The 27,242-nt window shown below is 40.7% G+C and overlaps 1 long non-coding RNA gene across 1 annotated transcript; it reads left to right on the top strand.

The window, feature by feature from the left end:
• Positions 1-17,652: 17,652 nt before the first annotated feature.
• Positions 17,653-21,176, top strand: LOC138909007 (uncharacterized). The gene is made up of 2 exons (XR_011415501.1): positions 17,653-17,794; positions 20,866-21,176. It is a non-coding gene; the product is annotated as an uncharacterized lncRNA (long non-coding RNA).
• Positions 21,177-27,242: the final 6,066 nt, after the last annotated feature.

Raw genomic sequence — 27,242 nt, 5'->3', positions numbered from 1 at the left:
ACCAGACAATCTCCTAAATGTAAATCTGGGCCAATCTCTCGAAAGACTATGTAGTCACAACAGGAATAAAGTGTGCCGGCTTAGTCAACCTGTCGACAATGACCCAAATTGTATCACACTTTCTCAAAGTCCGCGGAAACCCAACTACGAAATCCATAGTAATGCGCTCTCATTTCCACTCAGGTATAACCATCTGCTAAAGTAGGCCACCTGGCCTCTGGTACTCATACTTGACCTGTTGGCAATTTAGACATCTCGCCACATACTCAACTATGTCCTACTTCATCCGCCGCCACCAATAATGCTGCCTCAGGTCGCGATACATCTTCGTAGCCCCTGGATGAATAGAATACCGAGAACTGTGCACCTTCTCTAGAACCATCTCCCTCAAACCATCAATATTAGGAACACATAGGCGACCCTGGAATCGCAGAACACCATCCTCATCGATAGTAACCTCTTTGGCACCACCCTGTAATATCATCTCTATGAGAACCAGCAATTGCGGATCATCGTACTGACAAGCCTTGATCTGCTCGAGTAAGGAAGACTGAGCCACCACGCACTCAAGAACTCGATTGGGCTCAGAAATATCCAACCTCACAAGTTTGTTAGCTAAGGACTGAATGTCCAAAGCCAATGGCCTCTCCTCTGCTAAAATGAATGCCAAACTGCCCATACTATTAGCCTTTCTGCTCAAGGCATCCGCAACCACATTTGCCTTGCCCGGATGATAAAGGATGGTAATATCATAGTCCTTTAGTAACTCAAGCCACCTATGCTGCCTCAAATTAGGATCTCTCTGTTTGAACAAATGCTGAAAGCTGCGATGATTGGTGTAAACCTCACAGGAAACCCCATAAAATGCCTCCAGATCTTAAGAGGATGAACTATCGCAGCCAATCCCAAATCATGTACGGGATAATTCTTCTCATGGGGCTTCGGCTGACGTAAAGCATATGCAAGAACTCGCCCCTCGTGCATCAATACACAATCCAGGCCAACGCGCGAAGCATCATAACATACCGTATAGATACCTAAACCGGAAGGCAACACTAACACCAGTACTATAGTCAATGAGGTCTTGAGCTTCTAAAAGCTTGCCTTGCAATCTTCGGACCATCAGAACGGAGCACCCTTCTCGGTCAATCTAGTCAAAGGTGCTGCAATAGATGAGAAGCCCCCCACAAACCTACGATAATAACTTGCTAACCCCAAGAAGCTCCGGATCTCGGTCGCTGTGGTGGGACAAGGCCAACTCTAAACTACCTCGATCTTCCTGGGATCTACCTTAATACCCTCGCCTGATATAACATGCCCCAAGAATGCCACAAAATCTAACCAAAACTCGTAACTTGGAGAACTTAGCATATAGCTTATGTTCCCGCAAGGTCTGAAGCACCACCCCCAAATGCTGCTCGTGCTCCTCCATGCTACGGGAGTAGATCAATATGTCATCAATGAAGAAAATGATAAACGAGTCAATATATGGCCTGAACACCCAGTTCATCAAATCCATAAATGCCGCCGGGGAGTTGGTTAAGACGAAGGACATCACTAGAAACTCATAGTTGCCATATCTAGTCCGGAAAGTCGTCTTCGAAACATCCGAATCATGAATCTTCAACTTATGATACCCCGATCTCAAGTCAATCTTAGAGAACACCCTAGCACCCTACAACTGGTCAAACAAATCATCAATACGCAGTAACAGGTATTTGTTCTTAATTGGTAACTTTGTTCAACTGGCGGTAATCAATGCACATCTGTATAGTCCAATCCTTCTTCTTCACGAACAACACCGGTGCACCCCAAGGCGACACACTCGGTCTGACGAACCCATTTGCTCGTAACTACTCAAGCTATTCTTTTAACTCCTTTAACTCTGTCGTAGCCATGCGGTATGGTGGAATGTAGATAGGTTGGGTACCTGGAGCCAAATCAATACAGAAATCGATATCATGATCTAGTGGCATACCTGGTAGATCAGAAGGAAACACATCGGAGAACTCCCGAAACACGAGCACTGAATTAATCGATGGAGTCTCTGCAACCGTATGCCAAACATAAGCTAGATAAGCCAAACAGTCCTTCTCGACCATGTGTTGAGCCTTCAAAAAAGAGATAACTCGACTAGATGCACTAACATAAGAACCCTTCCACTCCAATCTAGGCAACTCTAGCATCGCCAAGGTAACAGTCTTGGAATGGAAATTAAGGACGTCATGATATGGAGACAACCAGTCCATGCCCAGGATGACCTCAAAGTTAGTCATATCGAGCAACAGAAGATCCGGTCTAGTCTCATAACCACATAAATCACGATACATGGCCAATAGTTCCGATCCACAACAACTTAATCGCCTACTAGCGTGGACACATATACAAAAGTACCCAAGGACTCGCGGGGAACACCCAAGAAATGAGCAAACATAGATGAAACTTATGAATATGTAGACCCTGGATCAAATAGTACCGAAGCATCCCTACCGCAGACAGAAAGATCATGGCATCTAAGGATACTGCATCTAGTATGGCTGGAAAATCATAAAACCTAGCTGGAGCGCCACCTGACTGGACTCCACCTCTAGGATTGCCCCTACCCTCCATCTCTGGGTGGCCGGGCAGTTGGTGCTGTAATCATAGGCTGATGTTGTACTGCCTTGTCCCGGAGCCTGAGGTAGACTCTCCTCACATGACCAAGATCCCTGCACTTGAAATAACCCCTCGGTACAGAGAATGACTGACCCTGAGTCTGACTTTTGGGACCTGAACTCCCACTAGAGGAATCCTGAATGGCCGGTGGATGGTAGGAGCTCTCTGGGATGGCATTAAAATAGGGCCACACTAGAGCAACCCGAGAAGACGGCGGTGCTGAATATGAAGGCATGCTAGACTGACCCCTCACAAACTGACCTCTTCCCCCAGACGGAGCACCACTGAACCCTTCAGAGTATCGAAATCATTTGTCTCTTGGAATCTGCTCTTAGTCCCGCTGACAAACACCCTCAATCCTCCGAGCTATCTCCACAACCTACCCATAAGAAGTCCCCATATCAACCTCTCGAGCCACATTAGCCTGGATATCAGAGTGCAAACCCGCAACAAACCTCCGCACTCTCCCTGCATCGGTGGGGAGTATCTCGCCTCATAGTTAGTCACTGACATCTGACCCTGCTGGAGCTGGTCGAACTGACCCCGTAACTCTTCTCTCTGAGAGGGTGGAATATATCTATCTATAAAGAGACGTATGAACTGGTACCAAGTCAAGGGAGGAAAACTCGCCGATCTGTTGAGAAGATAGGGCTTCCACCATCTACGGGCCCACCCTATGGGACTCCAATATTCTCATGTTGTGCAGTCTGACTTAACAGTGATCAAAAACGTCCTGGGGGTCATCATGTTGCTCACCTCCAAAGGCAGGAGGATGTAGCCGGGTCTATCTATCCAATAGCTTCTGCGGCTCGCCGGCCGCAGATGGTCTAGGCTCTGGTATAGATGCTGCAACTGGCTGAGCTCTGCCCACGAGTAGTACACCCAGGGTCTGATATATGGTAGATGCATGCCTTGGAGCATGAGCGGTAGGGGTCAGTGCTCCCCCTCCCGCCTGAGATGTGGTTGGGTCAGCTGGAAATAAACCATCCTGCATCATAGAATCCATGAACCGCAACATACGGCCCATCACCTCTTGGAATCCTAGTGCAGACATGAAATCCACTGGGGCCGGCTCCGTTGCAGGCACCTTGCCCTGCTCGTCAATAAAAGGATCCTCTACTAGATCCACTGGTGGCACCACTGGAGCAACTCTAGGATGCCCTCGTCCTCTAACACGACCTGGAGCCCTCCCTTGGCCTCTGTTTCGGACTCTAGAACCAGGGAGAGCAGCTCCTCCACGGTCGGGTACATCTGTCGCGCGCGTTCTCACCATTTGTAAGAGAATAAGAGAAAGATACTTAGCACAACATCAACTGCCTGATAGGAGATGAAGAAAGAGTTGTTTCCTAATACCCTATAGCCTCTCAAAGATAAGTACAAACGTCTCCGCACCGATCCGCAAGACTCTATTAGGCCTGCTCATGACTTGTGAGGCCTACGTGAACCTAGTGCTCTGATACCACATTGTCACGACCCCATTTCTCCTATAGGTCGTGATGGCGCCCAACGTTGCAGCTAGGAAACCAACAATGAACTAGTCATGTGTTTATTCTTTTAATAATTTAAAAGTAGTTGATTTTTGTTTATTAAGTAGATGAGAAGTGGAAAATTATAGTAAAGTAAGGCGTAAACTAATAAAAGAGCAAATACGGTGAAATAAGTACTCAAAACCATAAAGTGTCTACTAGCATGTTTTCAAGACCCAGTGTCACAAGTGTATGAGCAACTAGTAGAATATATAAAACACCTATGCTACTGTCTGAAATAAGATAGACAGAAAGTAAATACAAAATAGAGACTGTGGGTGCTGTAGAACGGACTCAGAGAGCAGCTCACCACTATGCCTCAAGGTAACGGGGGTGTACGCCTGAATGAATGCCAGATGCACCTGCCTCAAATCTTAAACGATAAGTGCAGAAGTGTAGCGTGAGTACTATCATGACCCCAATTTTCCTCCATACGATGTCATGACGGCGCCTAGTCTCTTAGACTAGGTAAGCCTAACAAGCATGCAGAACAACTGAAATAATAATCTAAGAACTCAAAACATTAACAATTGTATAAAGTAAAAACTGCAACTCAAATTAACTACAACTCCCAAAACCAAGTGAGGTATAAGACGCAAGCTCTAGATAGAATATTGCAAATATCCTATACATCATTCTCTATCAAAACATAACGAAACAAGGAAATGATGGGATAAAAGGGGACTCTGAGGCCTGAAAACGCGGGCAGGTGTACCTTGTAGTCTCCAAGCAGCAACACAACTCTAATATCGAGGCTGATAGGATGTGCCTGGATCTGTACAAAATATGTGCAGAAGCGTAGTATGAGTACACCACAATGGTACCCAGTAAGTGCCAAGCCTAAACTCGGTAGAGTAGTGACGAGGCCAGGTCAGGGTCCTACTGGAAATAATAAGAAACAAGGCAGAACATATAATGATATAATAAAATGACAGGGAAGTGAAACAATAAGAATTTACGGAAGGTAACAACACGGAATCAAAGAAGACAAATACAACATGAAAGGAAGCAAGAATCTTACAAGTTAAGGAACAACAACAACAAATAATACAACAAATAGAGGAAATAAACATGGGCACTCCCGAGGTACCGCCTCGTAGTCCCAAAAGGAAATATCTCACAGTCTTTCCTTATATCACCGCGGAAGCCTTTATATTTTGTTTTGAAAAATCATTTTCCCGAAATAGCATCCCGTATTTTAGCCCACCTTATCACACCGCATGAATTCTAGTAGTTCCCCTACTAGTCGTACGTATCAAGCCCACCTTATCTCACCACATGCATTTCAACACCCAGGCCTCATACGACCCTATTTGTATCAACAATAACAACGGCACGGTAGAAACCTCATGCAATAATAACAATCGCACGACAGAAACCTCGTGCAATAATAACAACCGCACGGTAGAAACCTCGTGCAACAATAACAATAGTCACCTCAACAATAACCACGAAAACCAAACATAACAAATGAAATAATGATATTTCAAGGATAGTAATTTCAAGTAAGGACTTCCATAGTTAAATAATGTATACGAAATCAAGAAAGCAGGTAATTCAACTAAGCATGTACTACAAGTTGCAAATAATATATAAGACAAGTGGGCATGTGAAACTAGGCTAAACATGATGACTATAACGTGTTAAGTACTCAATTAAGGCATGAAAAGGAAACTATGTAGAAAAAACCAAAATTTTAATATTTGGCCCGTGTACGCACTCGTCACCTCGCATACACAGCCTTCACATATCACAAATTATCACCACAATACGAAGTCCTAAGGGGAATTTCTCCCACACAAGGTTAGACAAGTCACTTACCTCAAACCACACTCAATCAATCAATAAGAAGGCATTTCCCTCTATTTTCCGACTCTGAACGGCTCAAATCTAGCTAAAAGAAATTACATACTATAAATATAACTATAAGAAATTAATCAAAATAATGAAATTATGATTTTTGCAAAGAATTACAAAATCGCCCCAAAAGGTCGACCCGGGCCCACGTCTCGGAACCCGACCAAAATTATAAAATCCGAACACCCATTTGATATCGAGTCCAACCATACAAGAATTATTTAAATACGATCCCATTTGACCTTTCAAAACTCAAGAACTCGGTCTAAGAACTTTACACCTTTTTTCCCAAATGTTTCAACCCAAATCCTTAATTAAATGAAGAAATCGAAGATAGATCAGTGAAAATTAATCAAAAACGAGTTAGGAAATCTTACGCCAACAATCCTTCTGAAAATCTCCCAAAATATCACCTTAATCCGAACTCTCAAGTCCAAATGGTGAAAAACGACATAAACCCTCGATTTTGGATTTTTAATCTACTGCCCAGTTAAATCCTTCTTCGCGAACGCGGAAATTGCCTCGTGTTTGCGAAGAACAAAATACTTCAAGCCCAAATATCCTCTCATGCGAATGCGAGGGTCCACTCGCGAACGCGATGACCAGGTTTCTCAAGCTTCGCTTCTCGCGAATGCGTAGACCACGCGTGAGGTCCACCCCAGTCTGCCACTTTTCTTCACAAACGTGTGGGCTTCTTCGCGAACACGAAGAACAAGATCCCACCTACCTCCCAGGTACCCTTCGCGAACATGGTGATGGAAACCAGACATTAGCTTTAGCAGTTTGTACATGATCCGAAAAGTGCCGAACAAGGTCCTAATCACGCCCGAGGCCCCCGGGACCCCAACAAATTATACCAAAGAGTCCTAAAATATTGTACGAACTTAATCGAGCCTTCAAATCACATCAAACAATGCTAAAATCACGAAGTGCACATCGATTCAAGCCTACTGAACATTTGAACTTCTAACTTCCACATCTGATGCCGAACCTTATCAAAGCAAGTCCGATTGACCTCAAATTTTGCACACAAGTCATAATTGACATTACATACCTATTCCAACTTCCAGAATCGGAATCCGACCCCGATATCAAAAGTCCACTCCCGGTCAAACTTCCCGAAATTTCACCAATTTCCAACTTTCACCAATTAATGCCGAAACGACCTACGGACCTCCAAATCAACATTTGGACAAGCTCCTAAGACCCAAATCACCATACGGAGCCACTGGAACCATTGAAAATCTATTCCAGAGTTGTCTTCACACAAGTCAAACTATGGTCAACTCCTACGACTTAAACTTCTATTTTCACTCCTATTTCACTCTGAAACTCACCCGAACCCGACACCAAGCGCCCCGGCAAGTCACATAACCACAAAATGAATTAGAGGGAGAAATAAATAAGGTATCGAGGCTAATACTCCCAAAATGACTGGCCGGATCATTACAAGTACATAAACAACATGTACCTAGTATGTATCCAGTCTAACCTCGAAGAAGTAGTGAAGAGGAGTCGACATCGACACTTATTATGGGCCAACAATTAATATATAGAAATTCTAAATAGGCATAGAATATGTGAATAATAATAATAACACAATAGCAAGTAGTGAATAAATGATTCCTTAATTGATAATCAATTTAAAAATCTCCAACTGACACGTACTAACTCTAACAAATTTCGGGCTAATAAATAAATTATAACCTCTCAAGTCATAAATATAATATCAAGTGTAATCGGGCTCCGAGCATTATCACGCACGATTTATGCCGAGGTCGTACGGCCCGATCCAGAATAATGTGTACACTGCCGAGGGTCGAACGGCACGAACCATAGATGCATCTATTATACTGTCCATTCATTTGGCCTACTCCATAAGAAGAGAGAATATTCTACGAATATATGATTTAAAAGCTATCTCAAGACTAATACACAAGGAAGCACAATTTCTATTGATGGTCAAGTAACCAGCCAAAACTCAAATGTAACGACCTGACCAGTTGTTTTGAGCTCTAGCACATCGTTCGGAATTTTGAGGCCTTGAGTAGCTTCACTTTAGGTATTATGACTTGTACGTGTGGTCAGAATTGAACTTTGGGAAGTTCGGAGTTGATTTGGAATGAAAATTCTAATTTCAGAAGCTTTAAGTTAGAAGAATTGGCTAAGGTTTGACTTTTGAGTAAACGACCTCAGAATCGGGATTTGAAGGTTCCAATAGGTTTATATGATGATTTCGAACTTGGGCGTATATTTGGGTTGAGTATCGAGTGGTCTGGAAGCATTTCAGCGCTTATTATGGAAAGTTGGCATTTTTGAAAGTTTTAGAATTTCATAAGTGTGGTGTGATGTGGAGTTTTATGTTATCAATGTCCATTTGGAGTTCCAAGCTTTGAAATAGGTTTGTATCGTGATTTGTGACTTGGACGTCATTCCGGGATGTTTAAGTGTAATTCGGACGTATTTATCGAAATTTGAAGGTTGGTAAGTTGAAAGAAAGGTTTTGGCCGACGATTCGTAGTTTTGATATTGTTTAACATGATTCAAGATTCCAACTAAGTCCGTATCATGTTGTGGGATGTGCTGGTATATTTGGATGGGGTCCCGGGGGCCTCGGGTTTGAATCAGATTGAAATTAGATCGAAATTTGAAATTGAGGCAAAGCTGGTGAATTCTGGTTGCTACAGGTTGTTCATCATTGTAGTTCATGTAAATATTATCATTCACCCTGTAAATTCTATTTCATACTATTTAACTAATGAAAATTTTGATTTCAAATTACTAAAATCAGTAAGTAAGTTGATAGATTACCGTTGGCTTTCCTGACGGCGGCATTAGGCGCCATCATGACCTTTAGCGGATTTTGGGTCATGACAGCTTGGTATCGGATCCTTAGGTTCACTTAGGTCTCATGAGTCATGAGAAAGTTTAGTAGAGTCTTGCGAATCGGTACGGAGACGTCTATACTTATCTTCGAGAGGCTACAGGGTTGTTAGGAGCACTTCCTTTCTTAATTTCTTCACCGTGCGGTTTGATTCCATTGAGGCTTGTGCCTTTATTTCCTTCCTACTCAATTTTATGCAACGTGGGGTGATTGTTGTCAATTGGGCTTTGAGGAGTTGTATTGGTACTGCAGACATGGTGCAGGATATTTTTCCCTGCGTGTTCGGGCAGGCAATTATCGTCGCCTTGAGAAAGGATATTCTTTTGTTCCAGCTCAGTATCTATATTCACTATGGTTTCGAGACTGAGCACAGATGGCTATGATGTTTATGTGTGGTTATCACACAATTCTGGTGTGATGGTAGGGTGCTTGTTTATGTGTCGAGGCAGTAAATGACTTGAAAGGAGGATTTCTCATTGCATGATTTAGAGGTTCAGCATTCAACTCCAGCAAAGGAAAGGCAATTAGACTATAGATGTTCAGGCTTTGGTTGATAGAGTAACGAGACTTGATATTTTCGAGAGCGGTGGAATTCTCATTAGCGATGTGGTGTCATCGTCCTTGTTGAACGCATTAAGGTTCGCCGGTATTATGGTCTTCTTGATTTGCCTTTGGGGCAGGGTGTTGTGAAATGGTGCCTGAGAAGCGGTTGTCAAAGATGGCGGTATGTAGCGGTTTCAGAATTGAATTGGTGTTTCTAGTGTTGATGGTTCGAGAAAGATGATCTTCTAGGAGGTTTAGAGTTGGTAGCAATTCATTTGTTCTGGTCCTACAAGTATGGATGTAATTTGAGGCAACATTTGTGTAGCGGAGTATGAGGAAGGACATGGCGGGAGGTTGTCTTGTGGTGGTTGGATTGCTAGTAGGTCAAGTTGGAAAAGCAGAGGTCGAGAATTTGCTTAAAGGAAATGATTTAACTGAAGCAAGAGTGGCAGATTAGAATATGGATTCTGTGGTAGGATAGTCGCGTGCCTTGAGAAAGTTTAGAGCGGTTTGGGAATCATGGTAGAAAGGTGACTAGGCCTACGGATTTTATTTGGGGTGGTGGCTACTGTATTGAGGAACATTGAATATGGCAGAAAGGAGTTTGCTTGAAATGAAGAGGGGTGTGAAAACTCGATTATCGTTGGGATGCAACATGACTTCGAGTTTGGAATGTGTTGTCGCACTTTTAGTTGATATCAATGGGGAATGAATAGACTTGTACAGCTGGTGGGCGAGCATGGGCTAAGGAGGGTTTACTGATTTTGTAGTAGTTGTACCCAGTGCAGCACCGTTGGAAGATGTCGGTATAGAATTCCACAGGTGGGTTATCTCTTGTGAACAGGTTAGCGGTTGTGTGATCTTGATGAGGTTTCTACGAAGAGTTATACTTACTACCAAATAGAAGGTCGAGTATGTGATCGTGGCCGATAATTAAGAATGTTTCATGAAAAGTTTAACAAAAGATTTTGAAAAATTTGGCGAGTTAATGGTGCGAGATCATGGTAATTGATAAGGAGGAATCATTGTGGGCTCTACATTATGTTATGGTAGCTTAAAGCTAAGTGGGGAGCCTACTGTCTACGATCGGATCTCGTGGTTGTCTGCTTGTGCAGTTTCTGGTTATCGATGTGTTGGTGGATTATTTATGACTAAGAAAAGAAAAATATCAGGGGTAATTCGAGCAAGGAACTTGATGAATGTGTGCTATACTTCGCCTTATCGATTCAGGTGCAGGTTTTGGGAAGACTCAGAGTTTATGCTTCTTGTGGGTGTAATATACAAGGAAAAGAATTCGGCCAGCTGCTTTTTTGAGAGGGTGTTCATGTGCTAGCAGAGCATTGGATTTTGGTTATATTCGGGACCAGGACAGAGTGGAGGACTCTCGACAATGATCCTAGTGGGTTCAAGAATTAAAGTGTAGTGCCTAAGGATTTCGGGTCCGTTGTGTGGTTAAGGACCCCGTTTACGCAGTGGATTGCGAACGGAACTTGGAATGTTCTATGTTATCATCGGGTATGCGGTGCAGTATTGGAGTAAAGGAAGAAATAGCTTCGAATTTGCGGAAGGTCTTGCGGAATGGGTATACCAGTTAAAGATGCTATTGTGCGCATAGGGAGAGTGTGAGGTGGCTCATGAGTATTGAGACGATGTGGTCTCGTGATGCGGTTACTCGGAATGATTGCGGATTTAGTTCATTACATTTTTGCGCGGTGCTATTATTATTTCTAAGGTGGGTCGAGAGTAAATTGGAAGAAGTTGGGTCTGATAGTAATGGTTGAATCAGCATGATTGTGGCAATGATCAGTTCCTTCAGCGCGTGAAGTTATACATGTGGTTTGTGGTTGTGCGCGTGGGCTTGAAAGACACCACAACTTGATTAATTTGGGAGGTATTTTATTCAAATGGCCTTGCGGTGTAAATGGATTCCGAAGGAGTCATGGTGGTTTAGATAGCGACTTGAGGTTTGTATTTTTCTGCGGTTTGGGAATTCAGTTGCGTATTGCATTGGCTCTTCTGAAATGAGCTGAGTGAAAGGTTTATAGCCAATGAAGTGTTTATTCTACTGGCAATTCAGGAGTTATGATGAATTCTTATATTCTCAAGTAGCGACAAGATATGTCCAGTGAGCGGCATAGGAATTTGAAATTTGAGGATCAAGGTTGCGGTTCGGTGTTGACAAGAATGTCACGAGCTCGGATGAGCAGGGGAGAATTCAGGTGTTCAGAGTAAGATGGCATTTTCTTTAGTGTCACTTGAGAACGGTGTCCTGTGTAAGAGGCTTTGTGTATTGATTTGCGAATTCTTGTTGGTGGTATGGAGGTACAGACTTTGCTACCTGGTGTGAAAGGTCGTGGGAGCGTACCCCACTGGGAGATTTGTATAAGTGTGACATGTTAGTCACTCGATTATTAAAGATTGAAACTAAGTACGGGGATTTTTGGTAATATCGTTGATGTGAGAGTTTATGCCTGGAAGGCTCTCTATTCCTTTGGTTGTGAATTGTGGGAGTTGTTCCGGATTGAGACAGCTTGATTATTCTCACATCTGTTGTGGTCCCGTGTAGCTTGTGGTATTAAGTGAGAAGGATGGCTCTCGAGATGCAGGTCATTTATTGCACCTTAGCCATGATTGAATTTTGTGGCGTTTGGCGCTATCCGTCTCCCCAGGGTAATATTTTCACACTTGGCGTGTTTGTGGTCGATATTCGTTATTTTGTAGGTATATGCATTGTGGCTTGATGGTAATTTCCTTATTTATTGTCATGTTTGGACCGGGTTGCACGCCGCAACGGTATCATGTTTGGATCGGGTTGCACGACGCAATGGTATCATGTGTGGATCGGGTTGCACGACGCAACGGTATCATGTGTGGATTGGGATGCAAGCCGAAATAGTGAGATGTTGAGTATGGTTCCCTATATCTATTCTTATGTATTTTGTTTCTCATTCTCTGAGAAGGGTTCATAGAGTTTGTTCGGCCGTCTTATTCGTTACGCAGGCTGGATAGTTCCTTTTCCAAAGTTTGTTTTTCCTTATGTATTGCATTCGGGTTTGTAGCTTGTTGGTGCATTGTTGGCATCATATGAGATTTTTTGCAGTGTTTGAGATGGCTTATTGCCTGAGCAGCTTGTACTGGGTGTGACGAGGTTATTGGGATCAGTGCAATCGGAGTTATGAATGGTATATTAAGGAGTAAATATTGTTATTCTGTTCAGAATGAGGTAAGGGTCCTTGCCAGGAGAGGAGACTCCATGATTTGTTGATTCTCCAAGTGATTATTAGTTTCTACACATCTCTGCCATCGTGGTAGTATTTCGAGAGTTGAAAAAGGACTCATATGCATCATGAGGCATATTACAGGCATCAGATTCGTGAAATTCCAGCTATTGTGGTCGGAGGATGTCATTATGGGCAACCGACTTATGTGGTGCATGGTGTGATTTCAGCATAGGTGCATAATCATGTCTTGGTACAGTGTGTGGTGATTGATACGGTGTTCGTATGTTAGAATTGGGTCTTGTAGAGAAATACAGAGGCTGGAATTTGGTTCTAAGGCTTATTGACTAAATAGAATGGGAGGATCTTCAGTCTGACTCGAGCTAATATGGTCAACTAGGTTGTGGTGGCACGGGTAGGTGCACGAGGTGTTAAAATATAATTTTGGACAACTCCGGAAGAATTCGTAGCACGTTCGAGGACGAACGTATATTTATGTAGGGGAGAATGTAACGACCCGACCGATCATTTTGAGCTCTAGCATGTCGTTCGATGGTTTGAGGCCTTGAGTAGCTTCACTTAAAGTATTATGACTTGTATGTGTGGTCGGAATTGAACTTCGGGAAGTTCGGAGTTGATTGCGAAAGAAAATTCTAATTTCGAAAGCTTTAAGTTGGAAGAATTGGCTAGGGTTTGACTTTTGAGTAAACGACCTTTGAGTCGAGATTTGAAGGTTCCAATAGGTTCGTATGGTGATTTCGGACTTGGGCGTATGTTTGGGTTGAGTATCGGGTAGTCTAGAAGCATTTCGACACTTATTATGGAAAATTAGCATTTTTGAAAGTTTTAGAATTTCATATGTTTGGTGTGAAGTGGATTTTTATGTTATAGATGTCCGTTTGGAGTTTCGAGCCTTGGAATAGGTCCATATCGTGATTTGTGACTTGCACGTAAAGTTTGGCATCATTCCGGGATGTTTAAGTGTAATTCGGATGCGTTCAACAAAATTTGAAGGTTAGAAAGTTAAAAGAAAGGTTTTGGCTGACGTTTCATAGTTTCGATGTTGTTTAACGTGATTTGAGGCTCAGACTAAGTCTGTATCGTGTTGTGGGATGTGTTGGTATGTTTGGACGGGGTCCCGGGGGCCTCGGGTTTGAAACGGATCGAAATTTGTAATTGAGGCAAAGCTGGAGAATTCCGGTTACTGGTGCAACCGCTTCTGTGGAAGCTTCACTGCAGAAGTGACCTCGCAGAAGCGAGGCAGTGAACCGCAGAAGCGGATAGGAGTGAGCTGGGCAGAGATTGCAGGTGCGAAGAAATTCCCACACCTATGTGATCGCAGATGCGACCACTGAAGCATAGAAGCAGATTTTGCTGGGGAAGGTTGGGACCGCAGATGTGGTCGGATTCTGCAGAAGTGGAACCGCAACTGCTGATGAGGCATCGCAGACGCGAGGGCGCAGAAGCGCTGGAGGATTCTCAGATGTGGTAGGCGACCTGGCCTGGGTTTTCACAGATGCGAGATTGAAGTTGCATAAGCGACTGTTGTAGAAGCGACCAGTGGACCGCAGATGTGAAAAGGTCGCTGGGTAGTGTTGTTTTAAGAACAGAATTTGGCTATTTTTCTTGCATTCTCTCTTGGTTTGGGCGATTGTTGGAGAGCTTCAAGTGAAGGTTTTCGTCATCTACGGTTAGGTAAGTTATTCCCACCTATTGTAAGTTAAATACATGGATTCTATAAGGATTTAAACATGGAAATTAGTAGAAATTATGGGATAGCTCGAGTTTATTGTTAAGAGGAGGATTGTACCACGTATTATACTTGTTATTTCGTGTATTTTCTCTGCCTCACATCTGTTTACTTCTACTGTATCTATCTTATTGGGCCACTAGTAAGTGTCGATGTCGACCCCTCGTCCCTACTTCTCTGGGGTTAGGCTAAATACTTACTGGGTACGTGTTGATTTACATACTCATGCTACACTTGCCGCACTTATTGTGCAGGTACATATATGTCTGGTGGTCTTTTGGGCGCAGAGGCACGGCTATTGCGGGGACTTTATCGTGAGTTGCATTTCATGTTACGATCCGCAGCCTGCAGAGTCTCCATCAGAGTTATTTATATTTTCCTGTCTAATTTGTATTCCAGAAAGATATTGTATTTTATTATATTTCCTAGTTTATGCTCATGCACTTGTGACACTGGATTTTGGGGGTTCCTACAGGTTGTTCATCATTATAGTTCGTGTAAATATTATCATTCACCCTGTTAATTCTATTTCATACTATTTAACTAATGAAAATTTTGATTTCAAATTACTAAAATCAGTAAGTAAGTTGATAGATTATCGTTGGCTTGCCTGATGACGGTGTTAGGTGCCATCACTACCTTTAGTGGATTTTGGGTCGTGACATCAAAGTAAGTGAAATTCGGTCTTTACGAATTTTTTATCAAGTTTCAATATAATTTAAGCACTTAAATTAATAAGTAGAGTGCAAACAATACAAGTATTTCATGATTGGGTCCTAAAACTACCCGGACTTAAGCATGATTTGTAGCTACACACGGACTCTCGTCACCTCGTAAGTACGTAGCCTCCATAATTGGAAGCAAATAGTAATTTAATATATCTATGGGGTAAATTCCCTCTTACAAGGTTAGGCAAGAGACTTAACTCGTCCTAAAGCTCACTTTCTGGCCCCACAAATCCACTCTAAAGCCTCTACTTGGTGCCAAACAATCCAAAACTAATTAAATATTATATAAATTAATCAATTTACATTCACAAGTTCATAATTTAGCTATTAGAGTAATTAACCAACCCAAATTGGAAGATTCTTGAAATTCACCCCCGGGCCCACGTGCCCGGATTCCAGAAATATTCAAAGATAAATGTTACCCATAACCTCACGAACTCAAATATATAATTTCTACCCAATTCCATAATCATTTTTGTGGTTAAATCTCATTTTTATCAAAACCCTAGGTTCTTCATGAATCCTACAAGTTTTTACAATCTTTCCGTGTTTAATCTACCTAAAAACCGTACAAAATGGGTAAAAGTTACTTACCTTAGGATATTGATGGAAATCCCCCTCCAATGAGCTCTCAAAATCTCCCAAGACTAAGTGAAATTGTGAGAAAAAGGTCCAAGTCTCGGATTAAAAACCTTACTACCTCTAGCGATTTTCGTTTCTGTGGATCTTGGGTTGCACCTGCGACGCCGCACCTGCCGAAAAACAACCTCAGGTGCGGTACTAGCCCAGGCTGCCTCCCTTCGCTTCTACGGAAAGCCTGTTGCACCTGCGACCCACGCCTGGCTGACCTTGCTTCGCATCTGCGGCCCCATCATCGTAGAAGTGAGTTCGCTTCTGCGGAACTTCTCCGCTTCTAAGGACAACTGGCCACTCACCCCAGGCTCCTTTTGTGATCACAAGCTCTCTTCTGCTAGCTTGTACCTGCGGCCAAAATCACGCAGGTGAGATTGCACCAGAACTAGAGCACCAACAGTCCCCCATGAAAAATTTTCGAGTCTGATTCCAATCTGTTTCGCACCTGGGGCCGCCGGGACCCCATCCAATCACACTCACACCTCCAAAAACATAATACGGACCCACTCGCGCGATCAAAACTCTGAAATAACATCTAGAAATACAAATCGGATGCCCAAATGCATGAATCAAATTATGAAACTCAAAAACTTCTAAAAACACTTCCGCACGTCCGATTCCTATCAAAGCAACTCGGAATGACGCCAAATTTTGCGTGCAAGTCTTAAATCATCATACGGAACTATTCCCAGGCTCGGAATCCAAAACGGACCTCGATATCACCAAAACCTACTACAAACTAAACTTAAGGAACTTAAAAACCTTCAATGAGCCAACTTTCAACATTAAGCGGTAAAATGCTCACGAATCATCTGAAACCCGATCTGAACACGTGCCCAAGTCCAAAATCATCATACGAACCTATTGGAACCTTCGAATCCTGATTCCGATGTTGTTTACTCAAAATGTTGACTCAAGTCAAACTTATCCATTTAAGCCATTATTAAGGAACTAAGTGTTCCGATTTCAACCCGAACCCTTCTAAACCCGAACTAACCATCCCCGCAAGTCATAAAACAGTAAAATCACATATGGAGAGTCTTAATTATGGGAACAGGGATCTAGAAAGTAAAACGACCGGTCGTGTCATTACAGTTTTGGTCATGTTCGGACCATGTTGTGATTGTATCAGATATTATACTGTTATGAGATTATCTTTGTCTTGATTTATGATATAACTCTGTTAATTAAAGGAATCAGGGCTATATTCTGTTGATTGTGAGTTAACTTGTATAACAAGTACGGCTAGGCGCCATCACGCGCTAAGGTGGGATTTTGGGTCGTGACAGATTTATTAATTATTTATTAGCCTAAATATTGCTAATAACACTAAGTAAAAGTGTATTAGTAATATCCTTAAGAAAGGACGTTGATTGATTAGTTTATAAATTGATAATTACCTAAATATAAGTGTATTAGTGGTACTCTTAAGTAATGTTAGTGATTGATAAGCCTATAAATTAATAATTACACTACGTAGAAGTGTATTAGTGATAATTAGCTTATAAATTGACAATTATACTAAGTATATATGGATTAGTTGATGATTTGTTCTAAATTGATAATCACACTAACTAGATGTGTGTGTCATAGAAATATTCCTAAGATATGTTAGTGATTGACCATTAGCTTGTGAATTCTTATAGATTCATTTTCTTTGTTTTTTAAAATTTATCATTAGGCTCCATTGGTATTGAAATAAATGAAAACTTAAATTATTTATCAAGATTGTCTCTCAGTAATAATTTAATTTTATTATTTAAAATAATATTTATTAACCAAGAGACTTTCCGATGGAATCTCTTGATCCATTTAAAATAAGATTTATTTACCCAAAGACTTTCGGATAGGGTCTCTCGGTCCGTTTATGTTATGTCGGGCAGAAGCCCTAATTTAGTTATTTTCTCTCTCTTTTAATCCTCTCTTAGACCTAACTTACCTCTACGCTGCCGACTCCTCCAACCAGCCACCACCGATGTCCAAGCGGTTCTACCTCTGAGGTAAGTTTTTTTTTCTTTTCCCAATTTCGATTTAGGGTTATAAAATATTAAGCGGATCCTCCGCATAATACTCTCCAAAAATCCACAAAAGCAATTCCTATCGGTAAAGCATTGTTACCGGGAGACATCCCTCGATAGTCCGCATCAATGAAAGGAGAATTTATAGAGATATGGAGAAGTATAAATAATATTACTAAAGCATATTATATTATCATTACCTAAATAATGTTACATTGTGACTACTGGACCTTTATTTATTGAGTGGTATTTTCTTTAAAATCCAATGTGCGAGGAAGAGTTAGATTTATTAGAGGTGAAATCACAAAGATCCTTCACCACTCTTGTGGCAATGGATGCCTTTTTGCCCATGCTTCTCACATTCAATGTATATGGAAGCCTTTGCTTACTGAAGTGATCCCTTTCTATATGAATGGACTTCTCTCTCTTGCAGCACACTAATTCTACGACCATCATGGTTAATTATCACCATCACTATTCGCCATAAACAATTTAATATTTTATTGATATAGTTTTGAAATTTAAATTTATTAATTAATAAATAAATATATGCTTTATATATTCAAATATTGAGAAACAAAAAACCCTAATTATTTAGTATTAAGATCTTAATGTAACATCTTAAATTCTTAATATTAATTCAAATATAAATTCAAATTCAGACATCTTATAATCTTAATTGAACATCTTAATATTCAAATGTGTATTCAAATTCAGACGTATCAATCTTAATACAAGCAAATATATAGGAATTATTGTGTCAATGGTACTCAACTAGTATTAGTAATTATTTTTCTAGAGAAAATCTACATCTATATTATATTACAAATGTAACGACCCGACCGGTCGTTTTGATTTCTAGAACCCCGTTCCCCTAAATAAGACTTCTCATACATACTTTTACTGCTTTATGACTTATGGGAATGGTTAGTTCGGGATTTGGAAGGGTTCGGGTTGAAATCAGAACACTTGGTTCCTTAAGGTTGGCCTAAAAGGCCAAGTTTGACTTCGGTCAACATTTTGAGTAGACGACCTCAGAATCGGAATTTGACGGTTCTAATAGGTTCGTATGATGATGATTTCGGACTTGGGTGTATGTTCGGATCGAGTTTTATGACCCCAGAGCTTTTTGGTGCCTAATAGTGAGAGTTGGTTCTTGAAGGTTTTAGAAATTCTTTAAATTTGGTTGGGAGCGGGTTTTGGTGATATCAAGGTCCACATGGAATTCCGAGACCGAGAATAGTTCCAAAATATCATTTAAGACTTGCACGCAAAATTTGGTATCATTCCGAGTACTGTAAAAACGTTTCGGTGCATTGGAAATGAATTGAAGAACTTGAAGTTCTTAAGTTTGGTTCAATTGGTTTTGGGGTTCGATTCTTAGTTTTGATGTTGTTTTGGGTATTCCGAGAATTTGAGCGAGTCCGTTTTAAGATTCCAAACTTGTTGGTATGTTCGGGCGGGGCCCCGGGGGCCCCGAGCGTCAATCGGACGCGGATCGGACCAAGATGAGAATTTGGAACAACAGCTGAAGCAGGTCTGTCATAATCGCACGTGCGCTTGATCAGCCGCAGGTGCGAGCCAAGCCTCGCAGAAGCGGCCAAGGAAGGGAAGCAGGTTCCGCAGGTGCGGCCCATCCTCCGCAGAAGCGGAAACCCGTCCGCAGAAGCGACACCAGTCGGCCCAGGGGAGTTCCGCAGAAGTGGACGTTTGTCCACAGAAGTGAGGGCGCAAGTGCGACCCTATGACCGCAGGTGCGGAAATCGCTGAATGCAGTGAACTTCATTTAATACGGGACTTAGGCATTTTTCTCCCATTCTTCACACACTTGGGCGATTTTAGAGCTTCAAAAAGGGAGACTTCAACCTAGCTATTGAGGGTAAGTAATTCCTACCTTAATGTCAGTTTAATACATAGATTATGAGTAAATTTCAACATGAAAATTGGTAGAAATCATAGGTTTAGATAAAATACCTAGGGTTTAATAAAAATGATATTTTACCACGAAAATGATTATGAAACTTAGTGAAAACCATGGATAACAACTTTCTTAAAAAATTTTCGGAATTCTGGTATGTGGGCCCGGGGGTAAATTTTAGGAATCTTGCAATTTGGGTTGGGTAATCACTCTTATACTGGAGATTTGAACTTTTGAGCATAGATTGATTGATTTATATAATGTTTGACTAGTTCCGAGTTATTTGGCATCAAATTTGGAGGTTTGAGCGCATTCTTGAATTGGGAAGTAGGCCTTGAGATGAGGTAAGTCTCTTTTCTAACCTTGTAAGAGGGAATTTACCCCATAGGTGAACTTAATTAATTTGTGTTGTTATTTGTGAGGGGCTACGTACGCATGAAGTGACGAGAGTCCGTACGTAGCTACTATTATTTTTATGTTCGGGTAGGTTTTAGGTTTATACCATGCTTTGTGGATACCGTTATTGATTATATTTGTTAATTGTATCAAATGGAACTAAGTCGAGGATTTTAAGGATTTAAAAGCTTCAAGTTCAATTGTCTTTATTTTGAAAAGAATCAAGAGAGAGTTATGATCTATTGATAATTTATATTTGACCGCGTAGTAAGTATATTTCGCGAGCGGCGTAATTCTTTCTACTACTCTCATGGGAGCAGGTATTTCGCCTCGGCAGGTTAATAGATGCATCTATGGTTCGTACCGTTCGATCCTCGGCAGTGCACAATTTGTATTTATGTTAGATCGGGCCGAACGTCCTCGGTGGAATTTTGTGTGTGATAATAGAACTGGAAGTCCCTTTTATAATTGGTATAAATTCATTATTTGAAAGATTATTTGTTTTAAATGAAGTGATTTGAGTTCTTAAACATGGTGATGAATTGTTCAGTTATTTCTTGTTCTGAGTTTTATTGTTATATATATCATGCTTAATTAGAATTTCATATTATCATATTGTTGGCCCTTAGTAAGTGTTGGAGTCGACCCATCATCACTACCTCTTCGAGGTTAGACTAGATACTTACTGGGTACATATTGTTTATGTACTCACGCTATACTTCTATACTTAATTGTACAGGATCTGAGGTAGGTGCATCTAGTTACCAGTCTGGTGTGCAGATTTGATCCCCATCTCGAGACTTCACGGTGAGCTACCTTCTGAGCCGTTCTGCAGCAGTTGGAGTCTCCCTTATATTTTATTTTTCTGTCTATTTCCTTTCAGACAGTAGGCTAGTGTTCTTTTGTATATTCTACTAGATTGCCCACATACTTGTGACACCAGGTCTTAGCACACACACTAGTAGACTTATGATTTTGGATTTGTTTACATGCTTACGATTTGTACTCGGTTGCTTCCGTTTAATTATGTCACATTTGAAAATTTCTAAATCTTTTTAACAAATGAGAAAATATTATCCACTTATTAATTTATTTAAACGGGAAACCATTAGGTAGATTAGTGTTGGCTTGCCTAACAATGGTGTTGGGCGCCATCACGGCCTATGATGTAATTGGGTCGTGATAAAAAAAAGGGTAGTATGCATTATGGTTAAGCCAAGTGGCAAGCTAAAAAGAAGCCACTTAAAAATTTTAGGACAACATTAATAATTAGGAATTATAAATAAAACATAATTAATAGAAGTAGTTGAATGAAATAGACCTTAGACATATAATCTAAATAAATCTTAGACAAACCTAATCTATATATCTATATCTATATCTATCTATATTTTGATCCACTCATAGATTTTCTTCTATATTAGCTAGAAATATGGAGGTAAAGAATTAATTAAAAACTATAATAGAAAAAAATAAAAAAAATATAGAAATACGTAAATTGGGAAACATATGACTATTTATACTTTGGAGTAAGTTAAAATATAAAATAAAACTAAAATTTAATTAATATATTAAAGATTTGATGATTTTAAAAATGAAAAAATTTTAAGCACCAAAATAAGATCTTACATAAAATATACAAATTATTTATAAGGTAAGAAAAAAATTAAATAATCATTAAATAAATTTTAATAACAAGAATAATAAAGTCATATTAAGATTGACAAATTGGACAAATGAATATTTTATAAGTAAATAAATATCTCTTATATAATTAAAATTGTAAACTTAATAAGAACAAATTTTAAACAAGCTAATGAATAATTCAATAGCAAAACTAAGGAGCAAATAGAGAAAAAAATCAAAAATTTCATCATACAAAAGTAGAAGGATAAAACTTATTCAAATTTGAGATGAGAAAGTTTTGTTTAAATATGATAAGAAATGTCATGCATGTGGATAAGGCCACATAACTAAAGTCTAATAGATAAACGAAAAAATTAAAAATATTGAATAATAAAAATAAATTTGTTATAAAACAATAAAAGAAGAAGAAGAGTATTACAGAGAAAAGTAGAGAGATAATTGTTATTGATTTGGGATGAATTACAATGGAAGAGAACCTGTCATGACCCAATTCCCTCTATAGGCCATTATGACGCCCAACGTCACTGCTAGGCAAGTCAACGGTGAACTATCCATATAATTGTTTATTTTAATGTTTTTAGTCATTTATTTCATTTAATAAGAGAGCGATTAATAGGTGATTGTAGTAATGTAAAGCATGAAATAAACGAAAGAGTGAAGTAGTGAATTTAATAATCAAAACCATAAGATATCTACTAGAATCTCCCAAAATCGGTGTCACAAATGCATGAGAAAACTAGTAGAATATACAAAAATCTCTTATACTATTGTCTAGAGTAAGGTAGACAGAAAAAGAGATACAACAAGAAGAGACTTTGGGCACTGCAGAACGGGCATAGAAAGCATCTCACCACTAAGTCTTCGGGTAGCGGGAGTACGCGCCTGAATAGCCGCCAGATGCGCTACCTAAGATCATGTACAATTAGTGCAGAAGTGTAGCATGAGTACATAAACAACATGTACCCAATAAGTATCTAGTCTAACCTCGAAAAAGTAGTGACGAGGGGTCGACTTCGACACTTACTAGTGGGCAATATACATAATGTACAAGATTATTTAATAGGCATGAAATACAACATCAATGATAGAATAAGAGGCAATAATTAAATGACCATTTATCAAAATAACAATTAAAAGTCCCCAAATATCACATACTAATTTCAACAAGTAAGGACTCAACATGTATTTATGAATCCTCAAGTCATGAAAGACATATCAAGTATAATCGGACTGCGAGTGACAACACACATGAGTTATGCCGAGGTCGTACGGCCCGATAGATAATAATAGTGTACATACACTACTGAGGTCATACGGCCCGATCTATGGATGCATCAAATAATATATATATATATATATATATATATATATATATATATATATATATATATATATATATATTAAGGACTCAACATGTATTTATGAATCCTCAAGTCATGAAAGACATATCAAGTATAATCGGACTGCGAGTGACAACACACATGAGTTATGCCGAGGTCGTACGGCCCGATAGATAATAATAGTGTACATACACTACTGAGGTCATACGGCCCGATCTATGGATGCATCAAATAATATATATATATATATATATATATATATATATATATATATATATATATTTCCAAGGCGTTCGGCCTGATCCACGGGAATAGAGAAACTCTTCGGATTTCGAATTGCATATTTACAACTCCAAGGTAAGCCCATGAAAGAACATAATTTCCATAAACAATTAAACATTCCGCCAATTCTCTAAGTAATGAAGCTCGATTTAACATAATCTTTAACCAAATTTTACTTATTAATACATTCAATTAAACTAGCAAGTTGAGCCCAGATAGTGCAAGTAATAGTATAATAAAGGCTTATGTCTACCCAGACATAACATGAGTTTTAGCTACGCACGGACTCTCGTCACTTCGTGCGTACGTAGCACCCATAATTAGTAGGAAATAACAATTTAAACACCTATGGGGTTAATTCCCTCTTACAAGATTAGGCAAGAGACTTACCTCGTTCCCAAATCCACTTTTCGGTCCACAAATCACTCTAAAAGCTTCAAGTCGTTGTCGAACAATCCGAAACTAGCCAAAGGTTGTAAAAACTAATCAATAGTTGTTCAAAAGTTTATAATTTAACTATTAAAGTGATTACCCAATCCAATTTGAAAGATTCCTAAAATTCACCCCCGGTCCCACGTGCCCGGATTCTAGATTTTTTTGTAAATAATTGTTACCCAGTACCTCACGAACACAAATATATAATTTCTACTCAATTCCATAACCATTTTCGTGGTCTAATCCCATTTTTATCAAAACCTAGGTTTTTCAACAAACTACTAAAATTTCTACAATTTTCATGTTAAGAACTACCCGTAATCTAGGTATTAAACTCACATTGTGTAGAATACACTTACCTCCAGATGCTAGGTGAAAATCCCTCTCTACAAAGCTCCAAAATCGGCTAACAAATGAGAGAAATGAACAAAAAGACCAAAATCCTGATTTTTATTAAGTCACTGCCCAAGTTTGCCTCCTTCGCGATCGCGAACAAGCCCTCTTGATCGCGAAGGCAAAACTCACAAACCCAGGAAAAGTCTTTTATGCGATCACGAGAAGGCACTCGTGAACACGATGCACTGAGACAGCCTCTCATCGCGAATGCGTGCCTCCATTTGTGAATGTGAAAGGCAACTGAGTTGCCCAGGCCCATGTCTTCTACGTGAACGTGATGAGTCAACGGCGAACGCAAAGGCCACTGGTCCCAAGCCTCCACGAACATGACCCCTGCTTTGCGAACGCTAAGAACAACATCACCCAGTCCCCAAATCCTTCTTCGCGATCGCGAGGGTCCTTCCGTGTTCGCGAAGGAAACCAGAACAGCACACCAGTAGTTTTGAACTTAGCTCCGAGCAGTCCGAAACACGCCTGAGCCCCTCGGGACCCCATCCAAATGCACCAACAAGTCTATAACCATAATACGGACCTGATCGAACTCTCAGAACACATAAAACAAAATCAAAACTACGAATCGCACCCCAAACCAAATTGAATCAACCTATGAACTTCAACTTTCTAACTAGCTCCGAACGCGCCGAATCATACTTAGACTACTCGGAATGACACCAAATTTTGCGTAAAAGTCATAAATTACCATAAGAACTTATTCCCAGGCTCGTAATCCCAAACGGACCTCGATAACACCAAAGTCTACTCCAAACCAAATTTAAAGAACTAGAAAACCTTCAATGAACCAACTTTCAATATTAAGCGCTGAAATGCTCCCGGATTACCTGAAACCCAATCTGAGCACCCACCCAAGTCCAAAATCATCATACGGACCTATTGGAACCATCAAATTCCGGTTCCGACATCGTTTACTCAAAACGTTAACTCAAGTCAAACTTGGCCATCATAGGCAACTAATAAGGAACTAAGTGTTTTGATTTCAACCCGAACCCTTCCAAACCTAAACCAACCATCCCCGCAAGTCATAAAACAGTAAAAGCACATACAGAAAATCTTAATTTAGGTGAACGAGGATCTAGAAAGAAAAACAATCGGTCGGGTCATTACATTCTCCACCTATTAAACAAACGTTCGTCCCCGAATGGGTCTAGAATCATACCTGGAGTGCTGAATAAATACAGATATCTGCTCTGCATGTCCTCCTCGGTCTCCCAAGTCGCTTCCTCAACTAGTTGACCCCTCCACTGGACCTTTACCGAGGGAATCTTCTTGGACCTCAACTGGCGAACTTGCATGTCAACAATAGCAATTGGCTCCTCCTTATAACCCAAGCTCTTATCTAGTTAAACTGTACTGTAATCTAACACATGCGACCTGTCGACATGGTACCTCCGGAGCATAGACACATGGAAGACTGGATGAACTCCTGATAGACTGGGAGGCAAAGAAAGCTCATAAGAAACCTCCCCAACTCGCCTCAACACCTCAAATGGGCCAGTAAACCTTGGGCTCAGCTTGCCCTTCTTCCCAAACCTCATGATACCCTTCATCGGTGAGACTTTCAAGAGAACCTTCTCGCCCACCATAAATGATAAATCACGTGCCTTCTGATACGCGTAACTCTTCTGTCTGGACTGTGCTATGCGAAGTGGCTCTTGAATCAACTTTACCTTTTCCAAGGCATCCTTCACTAAATCAGTGCCATATAACATAGCCTCGCCGGGCTCAAACCATCCGTTGGGCAAACATCATCGCCGACCATATAAAGCCTCAAATGGAGCTATCTCGATGTTGGACTGATAATTGTTGTTATAAACAAACTCGACCAAAGGCAAGAATCGGTCCCACTGCCCTCTGAAGTCAATCACACACGCTCTGAGCATATCCTCTAGAATCTGAACTGACGGCTTTGAATGCAGGTCGGTCTGCGGATGAAAGGCTGTGTTGAGATCTACTCGGATTCCCAACTTGCTTTGTACTACTCTCCAAAAATGCAAAGTGAACTGAGGGCCTCTATCTGAAATGATGGAAACATGCACACCATGCAACTGTCTCCTGAATGTAAATCTGGGCCAATCTCTCTGAAGAGTACGTAGTCATAACCGGAACAAAGTGTGATGACTTGGTCAGCCTGTTGACAATGTCCCAAACAACATCAAACTTCCTCAGCGTCCGCGGTAACCCAACTACAAAGTCCATAGTGATCCGCTCCCATTTCCACTCCGGTATAACCATCTGCTGGAGTAGGCCACCTAGCCTCTGGTGCTTATACTTAACTTGCTGACAATTTAGACACCTCGCTACATACTCAACTATGTCCTTCTTCATCCGCCACATCAATAATGCTGCCTCAGGTCGTGATAAATCTTTGTAGCACCTGGATGAATAGAATACCGAGAACTGTGTGCCTCTTCTAGAATCTTCTCCCTCAAGCCATCAATATTAGGAACACATAGGCGACCCTAGAGTCGCAGAACACCATCCTTGCCGATAGTAACCTCCTTGGAATCACCCCATAGTACCGTCTCTGTAAGAACCAGAAGGTGCCGATCATCTCACCGACGAGCCTTGATCTGCTCAAATAATGAAGATTGAGTCACAACACATGCAAGAACTCGATTGGGCTCTGAAATATCCAACCTCACAAGCTGGTTAACTAAGGACTGAATGTCTGAAGCGAATGGCCTCTCATCTGCTGAAATAAATGCCAAACTACTCATACTCTCGGCCTTACTGCTCAAGACATCTGCAACCACATTTGCCTTGCCCGGATGGTAAAGGATGGTAATATCATAGTCCTTCAGTAACTCAAGCCACCTGCGATGCCTCAGATTAAGATCCCTCTGCTTAAACAAATACTTCAAGCTACGATGATTGGTGTAAACTTCACAGGACACCCCATAAAGATAATGTCTCCAGATCTTGAGAGCATGAACTATTTCGGCCAACTCCAACTCATGTACAGGGTAATTATTCTTGTGGGGCTACAGCTGACGTGAAG

Source organism: Nicotiana tomentosiformis, chromosome 4 (genome assembly GCF_000390325.3).
Source record: "Nicotiana tomentosiformis chromosome 4, ASM39032v3, whole genome shotgun sequence".
NCBI lineage: Eukaryota > Viridiplantae > Streptophyta > Magnoliopsida > Solanales > Solanaceae > Nicotiana > Nicotiana tomentosiformis.
The sequence above is the reverse complement of the archived record's forward strand: the minus strand, read 5'-3'. Positions and strand labels throughout refer to the sequence as shown.